Source organism: Musca domestica, unplaced genomic scaffold (genome assembly GCF_030504385.1).
Source record: "Musca domestica strain aabys unplaced genomic scaffold, Musca_domestica.polishedcontigs.V.1.1 9, whole genome shotgun sequence".
Taxonomy (NCBI): domain Eukaryota; kingdom Metazoa; phylum Arthropoda; class Insecta; order Diptera; family Muscidae; genus Musca; species Musca domestica.
Window position 1 is genome coordinate 7379098 of NW_026712435.1, and position 21225 is coordinate 7400322.

Consider the following 21225-nt stretch of genomic DNA (forward strand, 5'->3'; position numbering starts at 1 on the left):
GTTCCTTTTTCAAAATTATCGATGCAGAGTCCATATTGTATCAAAATTTCGAATTGATGTCTCGAAAACTGCCGTCTTATGCCACAATTCACTTTAAAATTGACAAAACTTAACACAAACATTTTGAGAAGTCTAATCATGTTTGGTCTTACTCGAGTTTCCACTTTCGATGCCCTTAATCTCTCTTCAAGATAGAAATGTCGTTTTTCCTATCTAACTTTAAAGTGCATTTTCTTCAAAATCGACTTTTTTGCCCATTTAGCGGCTTATTAAATAATATTTAGAAAATACAATTTACAAATCAATGTGTGTAAGATTATTTTTATTCCCTCCACCATACTATGGAGGGTGTATTAACTTTGTCATTCCGTTTGTAACTCCTTCTTGATCAGCGTAGAACTCTAAGTCGATTTAGCGATGTCCGTCTCTCCGTCTGTCTGTCTGTTGCAACAACGCTACCTTTCGAACGAATTGAGATAGAAGGCTTTTTCCAGTAGGCAGGTTAAGTTCGTAAATGGGCCATGTAAGTCCACGTTTTCATATTGCCCCCATATAACGGTACCTCCCGATATTCGGTATTTTGATGATTTTAGCGACATTATTCAACGGAATTGTTTCAAATTTGGTTTTTGAAGTTCGAAATTGATACTACAGTCTAAGACAGAAAATTGTCTGTGCAGGTCCACGTCTTCGTGTAGCCCCCACATAACGGTACCTCCAGATATTCGGTATTTTGATGATTTTAGCGACATTATTTAACGGAATTGTTTCAAATTTGGTATTTGAAGTTCGAAATGGATACTACAGTCTAAGACAGAAAATTGTCTATGCAGGTCCACGTCTTCGTATAGCCCCCATATAACGGTACCTCCCGATATTCGGTATTTTGATGATTTTAGCAACATTATTTACCGGAATTATCTCAAATTTGATATTTGAAGTTCGAAATGGATACTACAGCCTAAGACAGAAAATTGTCTGTGCAGGTCCATGTCTTCGTATAGCTCCCTTATAACGGTACCTCCTTATATTCGGTATTTTGACGATTGTAGCCACATTATTCGCCGGAATTGTTTCAAATTTGGTATTTGAAGTTCGTAGTGAATACTACAGCCTGTGACAGAAAATTGTCTGTGCAGCTCCACGTCTTCATATAGCCCCCATATAACGGTACCTCCGAAAATTCGGTATTTTGATGATTTTGGCGACATTATTCACAGGAGTAGTTTCAAATTACGTATTTAGAGTTCGTAATGGGACTACAGTCTGGGGCAGAAAATTGTGTATGCAGGTCCAGGTCTTCGTATAGGCCCCATATATCAGTACCTCCCTATATTCGGTATTAGGTACAATATCCACCGAGTTTAGGTACAATACCCACCGAAATTGTTTGAGATGTCGTATTTGAAGTTCGTAATGGATGCTACAGCCTGTGACAGAAAATTTTCTATGCAGGAACAGGTCTTCGCACAGTTCCGATATAACGGTACCTCCCTATATACGATATTTTAATGATTTTATCGTTCATTCACCGTTTATTTCAAGTTTCGAATTTGAATATGGTAATGGCGTATGACAAACAATGCCTATGTAGGTCCACGTCGTATAGAAAATTGAAAATTTACAACTTCGTTCCAAATGGTGGAGGGTATTCAAAGTTCGACCCGGCCGAACTTACTGCTTTTTAACTTGTTCGAAAATACCTCTGCTCGCCGCAGCTACTTTCTGGAGTCATTGTCTTCCTGTTTATGTCGGCGTCCTGACCAATCGAAAAAAATGGAATAAAATTTCAAAATTTGTGCGTAAATAAAGAATTTACAGATGATTTCGTATAGTTGATCTAAAGGGAAATAATTATTCTATACAAATTAATAAGAATTTTTAACACTCACTCGCACAGTAGAGGTTATTGTGGCAATAGATCTTGTCGAGATCAAAGGTATCGACTAATTTATTCTCGTAAAGTCTATCGGTTTTTCTTTTTTTTTTTTTTGGTAATCAATTCCAAAGATATGGTCTTTGTAGTCTTAAGCCTCGTACAACACACGGCAGGGCTCTTCATTGCTTAAAGAAATCACTGCAACTCCGAAGAATTCTATTATCAACGACCGCTTATTTGGCAGTTTTTTTTTTTTTTTTTTTTGTTACAAGCCACCGTAGAAATGGAGACAATTAATCATGATAACTTCTTGATGTCTCTATTACAGTCTGTTTCTTCGATTTTATCGAAGGAGAGGCACAACTTGATTGTCTTATTATTTTGTTGTCAGCCTAAGAGGGAGTTGGGGGGATTTTGGGAAGTATTCAAACATCCATGTTTCAGATCAGATTTTCACATTACAGGCCCATACCTCAAAGGGCCTTTAAGTCAGATTTGACGACAAGCATTTAGCAGCTTCTCCAAAATATATTTGGAGAGTATTCTAAATCATTATTAGAAACTTTTAAGTCGTAGCCGTAATTATAAGTTGAGACAAAGCGATAGTTAAAATTCTTCATTCATTGGCGAATATGGCAAACTTATTCAGCCAAAATATGAATTAGGAAGTGCCCTTTGATATGCCTGAAGCTAATAATAATAATAATACCAATTGAAACGTGGCAATATCACAACTGAATAATTGCCGCTGCGTCTCATAATCTTTTCTAAGGCCCTTGAAAAACCTAATCAACTTCTCTTCACATCCATTTATTTTCACTATTTAGCGGTGTTCACCATTAAAATCCAAATTTTGGGACAAAATGCTGATGACGACATTGATGTCCATCTAGCTACCTGAGCACAACTGTCGGTGTAGCCATAAAGCACTTGCACAGTGCCCTAAATGAAAACGTCAACGCCACAACACATAAATAAGATGACATTATCACGAAGAGGGGATGAGATTCGGGTTAAACCACAGCCACTCGAACAAGTTTCTCAGACAAGTGTGTGCCCACTGGCAGTGTTACACGATTCCCATCATGCGATGGAGCTGACGATTAAAGATCAAGTTGCCGTGATAGTGATATCGGTTATCTATGCATCGGCATCATCCTCGTTTCTGGGTTCGATCGTAAATTAACTTGTCCGCTGTCATGGGAAAGCAAAGGGTACATTTTGATGTTCGCCTAGATCATGTGTCTGTATATGGCTCTGTTGGGTTCAATCAGAACAAAAACAATCCTATCAATTGCTCATACACATGTCTACATACACACAGACATACATTGACTTGGACGCTGACACACGAAAGAAGGCATCACGGGGAAGTGCAAAACGTCAATAGGATTGGGAAAATGTGTCTCACGTTCATGCGTATCTCGCTCATTAGACGTCCTATTAATTCATTGCCTTTTATCGCTGATGGCATTTTCGATGGCGTTCGCCTTGTCCGCCAACAAAGGATTCTGTCAGCCAGAGAAATTCGTGTTGATATTGTGAAAATAATTACCGGATTTAGGCCACGTGCCCTTTATTCTTCGTTTGCTACATTATGTCAAGTCGCTTTCAATGAGTCGTCTGTGGCCTCGAGCGCTTCACATCGCAAGGCCGGCGGTAAGGTGCATTTTGCTGTCGATGTGTTTATCCCTTCAAATTACAATAATTGCCGTGCGACTTGTTATCAAATCTCAAATTGTCTACAAATAGTTATAGCAGAATATCCAACACCGCCACCACCAACACCACCACAATTGCCACTGAGTGTATGTTTGCAATTGATTGTTTATGGCAGCCGCGACGGACTCTCTATGAAAGCCACATAAACAATGGAATTAATCGTTGCCTTTGTCTTTTGGCTGATAGTGTGGCCGCCGCTCCTGCCGCTGCAAAAAAAAAAAACAAAAACTGAACATACATTAGTTTCTAATCATAATGGAATTAAATTCGTACGAGCTTACTCGGCGTTCGGGGTAGCAATTTGTCCTCGTGGCATCAACGGAAAATCACTCATCCATAAATTTATTCAAGACACCTTTCGAGTGCACCGAATCGATTCTTTGTCGTGCAGCAAAGTGTGCCGGGATTTTGGCATGTCAAGTGTGGGAAAATTTGATTTGTATGGCTGTGATTTTGTGTTTCGTTTTGGAAGCGTTGACTTCTCCACAGGGCTTTGTTCGGTGACAAGTTCAAGTGGGTGGGTGACGTCTTGTTCCCACTTTATTATCATTCGAGCATTAATATCGCAATAATTGATTGACTCAATGTTTTGGCAAAGAATTAAATAAAGACTCACCACCTCCAAGTTGTTTCCCACATGTACGTAGTATGTACATTGGTTAAGACTTTTTGACTTGATGTGTTACGAATGACTGAACTTCTCCAATAGATTGGAAAAATAAGGCTTATTCCATAAAAATATTTAAAACAAGTAAGCAAAGCCTAAAGCCGTGCGGGGCCGACCATGTGATGCCCTACAACACTACAATATGTTAGGAGCCCCGCTATGTCTAAATCCATTTTGGAAGATTTCGCTTTTGATATATGTCTTAGAGCACTGCCAAGATATTGCCCTTAGCATTTTGACCAGGGACATTTACCCAAAATTTACGCACTCCGTCGTGCTGTTAGTTGTTGTGGTCCATTTTACAGATAAATATAATCCAATGGTCATCCAAAATGCTAGAATTCTTACCTGTCCTTAACTCTCTTCTCAGGCGTGTCGATTGGCTTTACTTGTGTGATCTAGAATTTTTTTCTGTTTTTGGTCCATTTCAACCCCTAAATATATAAATAAATATATTGAGGACATCTTCGAGAACCATAGGCCTAGCCCTTCTGAGCCGAACCCTACCCTTGTGAAAATTTTCGCGAGGATCGGACGATATTTGCAATCCCACTGTATGTAATAACCCTAAGCTGTATTGTAAGGTGAAAAAATATTAGAAAATATACACTTCAATATTATAAGTCAAACCAAAAAATCGCATGCGATAAAAAACAAAAAAAATGTCACAAAATACTACAAAATCTATATTAACGTCATTATTGACCCATTTTTATGCGATTTTTTTAGATTTTATTCTCTTATGCCAAGAGGGCATTCTGAATTGACAAAATTAGTCAAAATCGGTCCAGCCATTCTTGAGATATAAGCATTCTAGCTAACATCCCCTTCCTTTATATATACACATTGTATATATTTCGCTATATATATCCGATACATCTAATCGGTATCTACGAAACGGTCAGAATTGACCTGTTCGTCTATTTGTGATTTCGCCGGGATTAAAAATATTCGCGGTTTAATGGAAAATTTGACTTTTATTTAACAAAAATATTATGGTCTATTTTACCCACCAAATATTACCCGATGATCATCAAAATTGGATGACTTCTGTCCAGCCCTAGGCTCTAGCCCCTTGATAACTTTCGCGTCAATTGGTCTATAATTGCGACCTGTAGAGCAACTGCAAAATCAGGATTTTTTCAGTATTTGGTCCATTTTAACCCCTAAGTATTTTAAATTTCGTGAAGATCGGACCGTAATTGCGACTTGTACAGTGATTACAAATTAACACGGACAGACGGACGGATATACATACATACATAGCTAGATCGACTCAGCGAGATAGGAAGATCCATATATACTTTCCTATGTGGGAAACCAATAGTCGAGGTGTTACATAATTTTTGGACCAATCAAACACATAGTGTTGTAGGGTATAAAAATGTTAATAATATAATTTTTGAGGCTCTCTGCCTACCCCTGATATCAATTTAAAACGAATACAAATCTGAAGTTTCATACCTATGAACAAAATCAGACATTGATTATAGAAAACAATAAAAAACTTCCATGTTTTTATACCTTACACCACACTGTGGCCAGGGTATTATGTCTTTGTACATTTATTTGTAACAAAGAGAAGAAAGCGAGATAGACCTATAGTTCCTTTTGATGATCTGCATGGAATCACATTCCGCTACATTGAACTCATGTTAAAATTCCTTATCATGTGGAGGTTATAGAAGGGAAGCTAAATACCTCGCTGTCGAAATATTCTACATTGGGAGTCATAAATGCTACATTACAGTTGATTCGGTTAGGAAACGTGTCTCAGGAACTTTACAGTAACTAAAATGGAGAGGTATAAATTTATGGCACCTATGTCAAAACAAGAGACTATTACATGGGGATATTGTAAACCTATCATGTTAGGAGTACGACATGTGCCAGTTTCATTAATTTCAATTTATTTGTGAATTTGTAAGAAATGGACGGACACGTTTATAACTTAAGCTAAGCTTATGCTACAATTATAAACGTAATCTAGGGGTTCAGTTCCGAATCTTCTTCTATCTATATTTATAAAAATCAATTGTTGTTCGTTGGTAATGGAATCAGTTGAGAACGGCCGGATAAACTCCTAATATTTGCCAAAATAATGAATACATCTGTTCCATAGTAAGTATATGACGTACTCTTAACTCCCCCTCTAACCCTAGGTATCTGTTTGGGGTCAGAGGAACTGGCCACACCGACTTCTTTAAATCTATATGTATAAAATTTAAAAAAAGTATAGTAACACATCAGTTGAGAACTGCTGGGCCGATTTGACTCACATTTTCGTTTGGTTATTTGTAATTACATTGAAACGTTTTCATAAAAGAACATTTTGAGAAAAACCAAACCAAAAAATCGCGTAACTGAAAAAAATCGAGGAACTGTTCTATTTTGATATGGAATTTTGTGTAGAATTGTTTCAGAATGCCTTTTTGAATTGAAAAGTCTTATGAAACAACCGAAAAAATCGAGAACTTTTGAATATTTTCTATACAATTTTGATTAAAGAATACTTCTCAAAGCATGAAACATTTAAAATCTCAACGTACTTTTAAATTGGGGGCTATGTATTATGGGGAACCAATAGTAAACAGTTATTGCCAGTATTGATTTCACAATACTGACAATTTTAAATATCAAATTACAGTTTATTTGGTAGAAATTATACCAAAAACATGCAAAAGGACGAATGTTTAGTGGTATTATTATAACTAAACGAAACGTATATATTCTAACTTCCTAGGAATCCATACCTATAAACGAGGAAAATGTATGTTTGTTTGTTTGCAAGTTATGGATTCGAAAACCACTGCACAGATTTTCTTGAAAATTTCCAATTATACTACAACATCGCCTGAAAGTAACATAGGCTATATACATTTTTTAAATTCCACTTGAAACTGGAGATATAGCATCAGAATCGGAGGTACCTCCCAAAAATCTAGATTTTATATGCACATATCTATTGATCGATTACAGATACAGTCTCCAAATTTGGCTAACAGTAAAAAACTACTCAACAATTCAATTGAGGATACGATTGTTACAAAGAAGTATGTTGCTACCTCGAATTCTCTAATTACAACAGAAATACAACTCAATTTCAAAAGATTGCAGTTTCCTGCACGCTTGGCATTTGTTATGACATTAAAAAGGCCAGACACTTCGTGTATGCGGACTAAAATTGTTGCATGTTCCTTCTTTTCTCATGGTAGACCGAGTTCTTTGTTAGTTTAATCATTAAAGTATTGCAACAACTGCGTTTTTTTTAATTTTTTAATTTGTTTTATTTTCTTTTTTAACCAACAAATATTCATCTATAAAAATTTGAATGCCTATAAGAGCAAAGGAGTAGCGAAGCGCGCAGGGTTCAGCTAGTATTCAATAATTATTAGACAAATATTTGTCAATATTTTCTCAAGTATAAGGCTTATGTTCTTAAGCTTTTAATAATATTTTTATACCCTCCACCTTGGAAAGGAGGGTATATTAACTTTGTCATTCCGTTTGTAACATCCCTATATATTCGTTTTAGACCCCATAAAGTATATATATTCATAATCAGCATAAAATTCTAAGTCGATTTAACGATGTCCGTCTGTCTGTCTATCCGTCTGTCTGTCTGTCTGTTGAAATCACGATACAGCCCACATTATTTGACGTAGAGCTCCAAAATTTAGCAAAGCTATTTGCATTGTGTCTAGGATGGTTGGTATTGAAAATGAGATATATCGGTCCACGTTCTGGTATAGTCCCCATATAACGGTACCTCCCGATATTCGGTATTTTGATGATTTATGCCACATTTTTTCACGGATTTGTCTTAAAATTGGTATTTGTAGGTCATAGCGGCCTGAGGCTGAGCGTGTGGCAAAACATTGCATGTATAGGTCCACGTTGTGGTATAGCCCCCATATAAAGGTACCTCCCGATATTTAGTATTTTAGTTTTTTTACCACATTTTTTCACGGATTTGTCTGAAAATCGGTATTTGTTGGTCATAATGGGTTCCAGCTCCGGTGGCGAAACATTGTAATTATAGGTCCACGTTTTGGTATAGCCCCCATATAACGGTACCTCCCGATATTCGGTAATTTGATGATTTTTGCCACATTTTTTCAGGGATTTGTTCGAAAATTGGTATTTGTTGGCCATAATTGGTTCCAGCTTCGGTGGCGAAACATTGCATGCATGGGTCCATGATTTGATATAGCCCCCATATAACGGTACCTCCCGATATTCGGTATTTTGATGGTTTTTGCCACATTTTTTCACTGATTTGTCTAAAAATTGGTATTTGTGGGTCATAATGGGTTCCAGCTCCGGTGGCGAAACATTGTAATTATAGGTCCACGTTTTGGTATAGCCCCCATATAACAGTACCTCCCCATAATCGGCATTTTAATGGTTTTTGCCACATTTCTTCTAATGTTTCTTTTACCCTAAGGTGGAGGGTATTAAAAGTTTGGCCCGGCCGAACTTAATGTTTTTTTACTTGTTCTCAAGACATTTTGGTATGTTGGGTTATGAGCTCAAATTCTAAAAAAATGGGCATAAATATTAAATTGAAACAACGACGACCCAAACAAAGGAATTTCTCCAATATTTCTAGCAGTAGTTCAATTACATTAGGTGGCTCATGTGGCTACCATTTCCTGGACGGTTTAACTTTTTTCCCGTAACTCTCTACAAAATTGTATGCAAAGAAGTTTAAGCCTAATTTATCTACATTTTAAACAAACGCACAAGGCAGCCGCTTAAATTTGTCAAAATTTAAAATATCTGATAATCGTAAACTACTTTTGTTCGTTCAACTGTTAAACTGAGCGGTATCATAGACTTCTGAGCATACAATATGCTAATGATGTGAAAACCTATATGTTTGTTGATGCCAACACCATTGACAGCTGAACACACAACAACAATGACAACAACACAACTATATAATGATAATTTTATTTTCAAAAATTATAACCAAAAAATGATGGGCGAAACATGCACTTACCCAATAGGATACACTCCATACTTACATAGCAATAGGTCCACATACACAGGTCTACACACATCTGTATGTGCATGCGTTTGCATTAAATCATTGCCTCTCAGTTTACAGTGATGGTCAGAATACGTATGAGACGGAATAACCTATTAAAAGGGAATATAAACAAATTGCCTTCCGCATTGCCAGTATGCAATACGCTACTACTTATTTCATATGTCCTTGTACAGATAATGCTAGGTTGACTTGTAAGTAGTTACGACTGCCAAATATTTTATTAGGGAACCCACGCAGCACTACGAAATCATAACGTGAATGTGAAGAAGAAGGGATACTATTTTTATATTTAGCATGGGATCCCTTGAAGTGTGAAGTGAGGATTAACTCCATTTGTACATTTGCACTAAAGTTTATTAAATACTGAAAATGATTCTCTCTAGCCCTCTTGACACTTTGCACTATTTGTGTCAAATACGAAATGAGTGTGATATTTTCAAATTTATTATACTGTTAGGGACAGTTTCTAAATATTGTTCTGTTAGAGATATAATTATGTTTATGAGGGTTTGATGTGTATAATCTGCGATATTCGATTTACTGAAAGAAAGAGGACTAGCCTCCTGCGTAAAGAGGTAGAAAACGCAAAGTTTCGCATGTAGGCTATTGTTGATAAAAGACCCGAGTGATGGTGGATTACGGAAATGTACTTAGATCTTAATTTTTTTTTTTTTTGACAGTGGTAATATTTTTTCAGAGAAATCGTACTTTTGTTAGATAAAACTAACAGTAATACTGTGTTGGTGACATAACAAAATAACGTTCGATAGAATTAAATTCAATGTCGATTTAGCGATGGAAATCACTCTACCTTCCGAACGAATTAAAGTGGGTTGATAAAATTTTACTCATTTGTTTGTTTGTTCTGCAGGACTTTTGGTATTTAAAATGGGCTAGATAGGTCGTGATTTAGGTATAGCTCCTATATAAGTGTGGCTCCCTATTTTCGGTATTTTGATGATTTTAGCGACATTATTCACCGGAATTGTTTCAAATTTCGTATTGGAAGTTCTTAACCGGTACTACAGTCTGCAACATAAAATTGTCTATGCAATTACCAGGTATAGCCTCCATATATCGGTACCTTCCAAAATTAGGTATTTTGACCATTTTAGTTACAGTATTTACCGAAATTGTTTAAAATTTCGTATTTAAGGTTCGTAATGGGTGCTACAGCCTGTGACAGAAAATAATCTATGCAGTTCTTCATATAGCCCCCTTATATCGGCACCTCCCTAAATTCAGTATTTTAACTATTTTAGTTACAATATACACCGGATGTTTTTCAAATCTCGTATTAGAAGTTCATAACGGGTACTTTAGCCTGAGACATAAAGTAGTCCATATCTTTGTATAGACCCTAATATAACTACAACGATTTGATTTTGTGTGAAAATAGAACTTCTCAAAATTATGGAAAAACGAATTACGTTTGTAAGATAATTTGGGTTAAAAACAAATAGTAATGGACCCAAGTGACAATACTAGCGATCTGCTTATGTCAAAAGAAAACTTGACCGATTCTTTGTGATTTTTGGATTTTTTTTTAATTTGTGTATGGTATGGTTGAAATGTTTTAGCCAACGTTTGGACAGAACTTACCCTTTTCGGTACGAATTCAAAGGAAAGTTCTAGGAAATTCTGATGCAAACATTTACATCATCTGTCAAGGGAAATATTATTTTGCTTGTTTACGACAATCCAAACAGAAGAGCCAAAACTCTTTTAGAAGAAAAATATTCCTTAGACAAATTGCACGGGACGTGATATATAGATATATATTTTCAGAACTTGGCATAACCAAACATTTATGTACGATAAACTACTTTTTCCTTTATAATTTATAATAATCATTTGGAAAAGAATCCTATAATGTTTTAAGAGATGTACCAGAATCTCTACCTATATACACATCGGTACACATCGTAAAGCGGTAATAAATTCAGGTTCAAGGTTCATGAAGTTTAATGTACCCAAGTATGTAGTAGGTTTGATGTAATCGCTCGTTAGAGCTAAAATTATTATATGCATTGTGATATAGAATATGAAGAGGACTTATTTTTGGAAATGTGCACTATATTACTAAAAGGACAGAAGTACTTAATTTTAGTGAAATGCATTTTGCAGACCTCTGGTACGAGAGAAATACAATATACTACAACAATTTAAGATAAAGTCAAAAAGATTCGGCTAATTGTTGTTGTTAACATTTCCATGTTACATTTTGAAATAGTTTATTTGCGACTGTGGACCACTTTAAAATTGTGTGGTTTACAAAGTTTATTTACATATGGCGATTCCATTCAAAACCACACACACACATTCTTATGAGAATTATATGCTATCCTTGTTGCATATCGTGTATTCGTGTGTGCGACCAAAGGATGTGTGCAAGAGTCCACAATACGATGTTCAAACTATTGAATAGGCTTATTATTATTTATGCACGCACAATATTCACAGGCGTTTTAGAAACGTACGTACCTACATACATATATACATCAATATTGAATTGCAGCGGGGGCATGTGAATCCACAGGCATACTTTCATAGGCGCGCCCAGCATTACTTATCGGATCAGATGCCTTATTATAAACGAGCGAATATCAGCATGGCAGAGTGAATTACAGACAAACAGAATTATCGAATTGTGATACAGCCAGCGTACGTTACGCACAAACAGTTATAACATGAATGTTGACACACAAACAAACAATTACACACGAATTGTATAGACGAATACATATTTTCATCTCGCCACACATATTTGTGTACAAATCGCAAACATACACACGTATGCTCAATGTATGCGTGTATCTGTACGTATGTATGTGGAGTTTGTCAATATAATTGAATCTGACATTATGTCGATGAAAATGTCGACGATACCGACAACAATGTCATTGTTATCGCTGCCATCGGTATTATGTGCAACACCTACATTGGCATGCAGGATATACTATAGAGTACATTACACACCAGATCATAAAAATAGGTCACCCTGAATTGTTTTGGAACGTCAAGTCAATCCATAAATTCCTCATATCAGCCAATCAGAAGTTGTCCATTATTCTGCTTTGGCCAATAAAAGAAAGCGCCACAGGCTGCCGTTTCTCCCAAATTTGGCTATAAGTTTTACTATTTTTTGTTAGGTACGGGAAAGGACTTCTTGAAAAAGTAGATAGTTATAGAACTGATTAGCTCAATTAAGGTATTTATGAACTTGTCACAATTTTAATAAAAAACAGCGAGAAATACAAATACATACATAAATCGAGTATTGACCAAACATAACAAAATGGCCTGAAAATAATATAACAAGCAGCTTATGAACATAAGCCTTAAGCTTGAGAAAATATTGAAAAATGTTTGTGTAACAAGTATAGAATAATCGAAATTAAACCCTTATTCCTAAGCGAGTACTTGTAATTATAGAATTGGCTTACAAAAGTAATATTATATTAACATTTTTTTTTTTTTTGGTAATAGTGTAAAAAAAATATTTTTGAATTTACAACCATTGTACAAATTTTTTTCATCGATGGACATCCCAGCTTTCACTGCCTCCTTTGGCCTTTATACCCTGATGCTTTTTTCTCCATTATTTGAGCTTCTGCATCTCTTACACTAAACCAAACTTCTAATGAATTCCTGCAACTTTTTTGATGTCTCCATGAGATTGAAATAATATATATAGCCCAGATTCCCAGATTTATTGTTCATAATTACATAGTGAGATAAAAAAAAAAACTGCAACAAAGTTAAACGTCACAATTTTTCCATTTTTTTTTTTAAATATTATTGAATGAAAGCAAGAAATGTCGGAAATAGCATAAAATTTTAGAATAAGATTAGATTTGTTCGAATTGGTCACATTTGGCACGAATTATGGCCTTCAAGCGGCCAATAAAACCGTCACACTCTGCCTGAATTTTGCTCTGTGGTATTTTGGTCCATTCCAGGCGAACCTATTACTTGAGGTGATCGACACTTTGGTATTTTTTAGTGTCAACCTTGCTTTAAAAAATTCTCCAGACACAATAGTCCAACGGATTGGCATCCGGAGGTTTTGGTGGCCATTGTGCGCTGGAAATGGAACCTCATTTTGTAACCATTCTTGGTCCTTTTGGCATGCCCAAGGTCTGCGGCCCAAATGTTTGCGTGCTCAAGGTTTAATACACCCTCCAGAATATTGTCGCGATAATGTTCGGCATTTATTCTGATGTCACGGTTGTTTAATACGAGCGGAGAGCGATCATCGGCTGTTATGGCACATCATCACCATGGCCGGCACTTGAGATCTGGTGGCCAACCGAAGGAGCACATTTTCAGCTGACCTCTTTGGCAAGTAAACAAGATCATTTTGTTTGTATACGAACTGTTGGACAACAGATGTTTTCTCATCGGAGAAAACCAAATTCAGCAGTTCACTACTTTCGGCCAAGAGAAGCAACTCTTTAGCTCTTTTGAGTCTATTTTTTTTCTGTGTAAGTTCTTGCACTTTTTGGAATTTCTATGGCTTTACCCCGAGCTCATTTCCCATCAAAATATTTTGTACGCTTGTAAACAATATAATGAGCTGTCACTGGGATAATTTTAACAGCAGTCGGACGACAACTTCTCGGCTATTATCATCGCTGCAATTTTCTGCAAAGATCGATACAATTTTGTGCCACATCCTCTTAATTTGGCGCATGTTTAGAAATAACCGGTTTTTTTGTGAATACGAGAAAATGTTGTAGACAAGTCATGAGGTTAATTTCCCTACATTACGTTTTAATTTACAAGGAGGCACTTTAAGAGCACCTAAGTCATAGTTCATGAGTGTATGCCTATTTACATACAAACTAACTATCAACATTCGTGTGTATATTTACGTATTGGGCTTGCTGTTATGCCAGCAGATTCCTTTGTTCGCCATGTACATGAATGTATGGATAGATGTTCCGGCAGTTTGTTCGTCGCTTGTACTGATATTATTACATTTATTTATAGAATTGTGTTTGTCGTCATTTCGTTCATCCTTATAAATTCAATCAGGATACATGCATCTGCACGAATGCAGCAAGCGTACACACAAGTGCTGAAACAGTTAAATTATTCACTATTTATGACATAAAACATTTTAAATGTTTAAGTGCATTAACATATGTATGTATGTACATATGAATGTGATGTATGATATACCAAACATTCAAGGTATAGCTAATAAGAGTAATTGAACAATACATGCTTAAGGTTGTGCTCGGTTCTTAAAGAATGGCTATTGTGTCGCCTTTAGGTCGTTTTAAAGCGTGATTTACAAATTTCGGCATCAGAATTAATATTTTTCCAGTAAAAATCGAATTCGTTAAAAATGAGTTTTGTATGCAGTGGCTTTTATAGCCTCAATAAACAAGCCTGAATTAAATTGAATATTGTGCCCTGTTGCCAATCAGAAATGTCCCTTTGACGCTCACTTTATATTTCCAATTCATGGTATTTTCGTTTGCCATTCGCACCATTTTAAGCTCTCTAATCGACTGTAGACTCTTTGCGGCCATTACAAGTGCAATAGAATAGTTAGTAACTGAATTTAATTTGACATGCTGGTAATGTTGCAGAACAATTTATGTCATGGCTCAGCAAGTCAAAAATTGGAACCGTGAAAAATAATGTTGAATACCATCTGTCTGCCGGTCATTGGAAATCACTATAGCTTCTGAACGAAATGAAATAGGTTGATGAAATGTTGTTGAGATGCATTAACTCTATAGGTCCACATTCTGATATAGCCACCATATAACTGTGCTCCCAGATGTAAGGCTGTTAAGTCATATTTTTGAACAGAATTTGCTTTAATTTGGCAGCATAAATCCACATTTTCGTTAGTTCGTAATGAATACGATCTCTACTGACAGAAAATTGCATAGAAAGGTCCACGTTTTTTGTTTAAAATGCACTATAGAGTCACAAAGAGAAAATCATCACGCCATAACATATAAATTATACTCACGCCGAATCTTTTCTTCACAGTTCTTGATTTACCCACTTGTCTACGTATTATCGTAAAAGGAAATATCCAACTCCTGACATTCGTCCTCATTTTGTTGCTCACTGAAAAAAACTATTTACCAAACTCTAATTGCATAGATAAGGCATACATAAATATTTATAAATATTTTACAACTTCGGACAAAAAAAATAAAGATTAATAAGATAAAACAAGTAAAAAACTGTAAGTTCGGCTGAGCCGAACTTTGAATACCCTCCACCAATTGGTACAAGTTTAACAATTTTCAAAAAAACTAAAATCCGTTAAAAATTCTATTAAAATCTTAAAAATACCGAATGTAGCCGTATATTAGGGTCTATACGACGACGTGGACCTGCATAGGCAACTTTTGTCACAAGCTATTACAATATATACCATGGTGGTTATAAAACGTGGACCTGCACAGACAATTTTCTGTCATAGGCTGTAGTATCCATTACGAACTTGAAATAATACTGGTAAATAATGTCGCTAAAATCATCCAAATAACGAATATCAGGAGGTACCGTTATATGGGGGCTATACGAAGGCGTGGACCTGCACAGACAATTTTCTGTCATAGGCTGTAGTATCTATTACAAATTTCAAATACCAAATTTGAAACAATTGCGGCAAATAATGTCGCTAAAATAATCAAAATAACGAATATCGGAAGGTACCGTTATATGGGGGCTATACGAAGACCTACATGGTCCATTTTCAAAACCAAAAGTACTGCAGACAGAATACACATTTAAGTAAAATTTTATCAACCTACTTCATTTCGTTCGGATGCTAGAGTGATTTCCACAAACGGATAGACAAACGGACATTGATAAATCGACATAGAATTTCATGCTGATCAAGAATGAATGTTTTATACACAAAATACATACGATTTTTAACCAACTTCTGAATGAAAGATCGAACACTTTTAATACATCTCTTGAATTTTGGTATACATTTCTATTTTCCTACCACTTATTTAACCAACGACCTAAAAAATAAAAAGACATTTCCATGTATAAAATACAAACGTTACTAAGGCATTTTTTGGTTTTATACTCTCATTATATTTCCTTCAACACGGTAAAGTCGTCGGAGACCCCATATTGTTCAGAGGAATACATACAGATTGAGATAAAAAAAACTGCAGCCAACTTCAGACTGCTGTCATTTCTAAGCCACTCGTCGGACGTCGGACGGAAAAAAGATATTCGTGATGGAATACAAGGATATTGTGACTTCTTTATATTTCGCTGGAAAACCACAAGAGGATATCGTTAAAGCACTCCAACCATCGCTCGTTACCGTGATATTGGTAGAAATGGTTCGAAAAGTAAAGAAGCGACTTGATCGAAGCCCGCGTCGCAGTGGCCGAAAAATGTCTCATGAGCTGATCATATCGCAATATTCCATTCGGCAAATATTGAAAAATGTGCTCGGAATAAAGCCATTGAAATGCCAAAAAGCGCAAGAACTTACACCACAACAGAAAGAAAATAGGATCAAAAGAGCTAAAGATTTGCTTCGCTTGGTTGAAAGTGGTAAACTTCCGAATTTGGTTTTCTCCGATGATAAAACATTCGTTGTCCAGCAGTTTGTAAACAAACAAAATGATCTTTTTTACTTGCCAAAGAGGTCAGCTGAAAATATGCACCTTCGGTTGACCACCAGAACTCAAGCGCCGGCCATGGTAATGGTGTGGGCCGCCATAACAGCCGATAATTGCTCTCCGCTCGTATTAAACGACCCTGGCATCAGAATAAATGCCGAATATTATAACGAAAATATTCTGGAGAGTGTATTACAGTCTTGGGCACGCAAACATTTTGGCCGCAGTCCTTCGACATTCCAACAGGACTCAGCACCATCGTACTCAACTCGCGCCACCCTATATTGATTACAAAATGAGGTTCCTCGCTTCATTTCTAGCGCACAATGGCCACTAAAATCTCCGGATACCAATCCGTTGGACTATTGTGTCTGGAGTATTTTGGAAAGCAAGGTTGGCACTAAAAAATATCAAAGTGTCGATCACCTCACGCAAGCGCTTCACCGGGAATGGGTCAAAATACCGCAGAGCAACATTCGGGCAGCGTGTGACTATTTCATTTGCTCGTTTCACTTTTGATGTTAAAAAATAAGTTAATGTCCTTATACTTTAGATGCTCTTCAAAAAGTGGCACGGCATTCAGATTATGAGTTCTTAGACCCTTTCTTCTGTTTGCTCTCGTATGCCTATGATGAAATTCAAATGTAAATCGCTCTTCTTATGAAAATAATTATCGATATCAAATATATTTATGAACCAAGCAAGCCCCTTATACAATAGACTGTCCTTATCTGCGGCCTTGCATGTCATAAAAAGATCTACCTTGCACTATAAGACGCTAGAAACAGTTTGCAGATGTACTTTTAGTATTAACTTATTAAATTCTGTATTCCTATGTTTGTAGGGATATCATTAAACTTTATTAAATGACCGGCTGAAAGGGTAGGTTTACCAATAGTCGGTGCTTTTAGGAGTATCGCTTCTTCAGTCTTTAACCGTTCGGAGTGAAATTTTTAAAGTTAATTTATTCAGTTTCGAAATTTTGTTTAGTTTTCGAAATAATCAATCAATCTAATTAACATAGTTTTATTGCCAATAGAATCACCACTTTTCCAATTGTCAGTCTGACTAAAAAAATATTTTATTTTAATACATATAAAAAAGATAAATTAAATAAATACGTCGCAGTTTTTAAAGGGTCAAATCTCTACCGACCTTGGGACAGCTGTTATTCTATAGTCATGTAGTATAAAGGTCACGTTCTTAACTGTATAACAATTTTTAATATTCCCATATGAATCCAATTTTGGATTTATTTGGCAATTCGAAATAAAAATGGAATTTTTAATAACTACTAGATACTTATATGTAGGAAACATACAAGTTGTGTCTAGTTAAATTTCATGCATGAATTGTCCAACAACTTCTTTCTAAGAATGTAAGGTTGATTTATTCTCTTTTGCAAGTAAACTCAAAAAAGAAAACAAATAAAACCCCTGCAAAAACTTGTAAACACTCAGCTGATTTGTCAAAACAAAACAGTTTTGTCTGCAATAAAAATAAATAAATGCACGCAAAAATTAATAACTATTTCTATTATTCTTTATTCGAAAATTATTACTTTAAATTTAATGGGGCTACGACCGTTATGCAAATGAATAAACCTACGAGTACATTAACGTTATCCTTGCCGATCCTTGGAGGAAACAATTTGCTACCTTAAATTATTTTAAAAACATTTTACCAACAATGTTAACACCGTCGCTACATTGATCATACCCAGCATACGACTTAAAATATGACCCCTATTCAACGAAACCATGAACGCACACGTAGCGCAAAGGTATCACTGGTATTTTGTGACTTTAAAAATCTCCTTATTATTTAAAGGTAGGCATTTAAACGATAAGCGCCATTCCAACATTTACCACAAAACACGAACCCACAAGCCAACTGCAAAATATTGACCGAGAGACGCATAACCACCAAAAACATCTGTTCGAAGCCAAACACACCAACGACAACAATGTGTAGAGCAGAATTACCTAAAAAAAAGTGTCACACGACAATTCCCATTCTTCAGTTACCGTACGGACGGACAGCAGACATCCAAAAATATTTTCACTTATTTCGTTGTTTTGGCAGAACAGCTGGAATTTGTTTTTATTTTTCTGTTCAATTGAATTGAGGCTCGGATGAGAGCTTGGATTTAGTTAGGAATGAATCTCGCCGACTGGGTTTGTCGTGCCGACCAATGTTAAATATGGTGGCTTTGCTATTTCTGCCATACCGTCTGTGTCGGTTTTGCCTGTGGAGAGAGCGAGAACGCAATATGAATGAGAGTAGTGTAGAGCACTGAGTAGCCACTCAACATGAGCAGCAAATTTAACTCCGCCCATTCTGTCAATGAGTGGATTGAGACGAGGCGAAATAGTTTGAGTTGAAACATCGCACATGCGTAGGAATCGGGCGAAAATTTTATAATTTCGTTGCAATGGCGTCTGCTAATGGATAGAAATGAAGTGGAAACATCAAATGAAAATCTCTCGAGTGTTGACGGTAAATTTAGTGAGCCATGTGAATGCAACGGGTTTAGTTGTTTCAAAAGACGCCGAAAAAGGACAACGAATTCGCCCAATATAGAGTCAAATGATGAGAAATAGAATCGTTTTTGCGAAGCACAAGTGGTCTTTAAATTCATTCCAGGCAATAGTTTAAGTTGTATCGTATGACAATTCTGAAAAAAAGTAGAATAAAAACCAGTAAAGAAAGTCTTAAAGTCAGGCGGGGCCGACTTTATGATACCCTACACCACTTTGCTAATTAAGTAGAGCTCCACATAACAATTAAAAGTTTTTATGGGTATGATTATAATTATAATTTAAATTTCAAAGGACTAAATATGCCGAAGCATTTGTATCTTTTAAATTCGAAATTGTATTGCCCATTTGGTGCACAATTAATTTGAAATCGGATAAAGATATATATGGGAGCTATATCCAAATCGGAACCGATCTCGATGAAATTTCGCAAATGTATTTCTGAGCTGTATTTTGTATATTTCCTTGAATATCGTTGTTACGGAGTGCATATTACGGCTGTGGGTAACAAATATGACAAATCGGATGAACAGTATATATGGGAGCTATAGCTACATCTGAACTGATCTTCACCAAATTTGACATACTAGCTTCTAGACCCAATTCGGTCGCAAGTGCCAAATTCCATCCCATTTGGAAAAATATTAGACGTTTGGTGCACAATAAAAGGTAAATCGGACGAAGTTATATATGGGAGCTATATCCAAATCTGAACCGATCTCGATAAAATTTAGCAAATGTATTTCTGAGCTGCATTTGATATAATTCCCCAAATATTGTTGTTGCAGAGTGCATATTACGGCGGCGGTGGACAAAAATAACAAATCGGATGAATAATATATATGGGAGCTATAGCTATATCTGAACCGATTTCGATCAAATTTGGCATACATATTTTGAGACCTAATTTGAGTGTATATGCAAAATTCCATACAATTCGGGCTGATATTACACGTTTGGTGCACAATAAAAGGCAAATCGGACGAAGATATATATGGGAGCTATATCTAAATTTTGACCGATTATTTCCAATTTCAATAGGGTTCGTCCTTGGGCCAAACGAATGATCTGTGCAAAATTTCATCTGGATCGGGCAATAAATGCGACCTATACTTTGTTTACAAAAATACATGGACAGACGGACGGACGGACGGACGGACGGACGGACGGACGGACAGACGGACGGACGGACATGCATAAATCGACTTAGAATGTGATTCTATGCAGATCATCAAAAGGAACTATGGGTCTATCTCGTTTCCTTCTGCCTGTTACAAACAAATGCACAAAGACATAATACCCTGACCACCTTGTGGTGTAGGGTATAATTAAACAATCTTTGACAAACAATTAGAAAATTTGGGTGGGATTCTTATTGGAATGCCAAGTAGAATTCAGATATGAATTGTCGTAGGAAATTGAAGTGCATGAGGCTACGAAGAAAAGTAGCTTATGTTTTCCAGTAGTAGGCACTTTAAGATTTTGATACCCTACAACACATAGTGGTAAGGGTATTATGTCTTTGTGCATTTGTTTGTAACATGGAGAAGGAAGCGAGATAGACCCTTAGTTAATTTTGAGGATCTCCATAGAATCACTTTCTGAGTTGATTTATGCATGTCAGTCCGTCTGTCCGTCCGTCTGTCCATGTATTCTTGTGAACAAAATGCATGTTGCATTTATTATCCGATTGAGATGAAATTTTTCAATCAACATTTGTTTGGCCCAAGGAC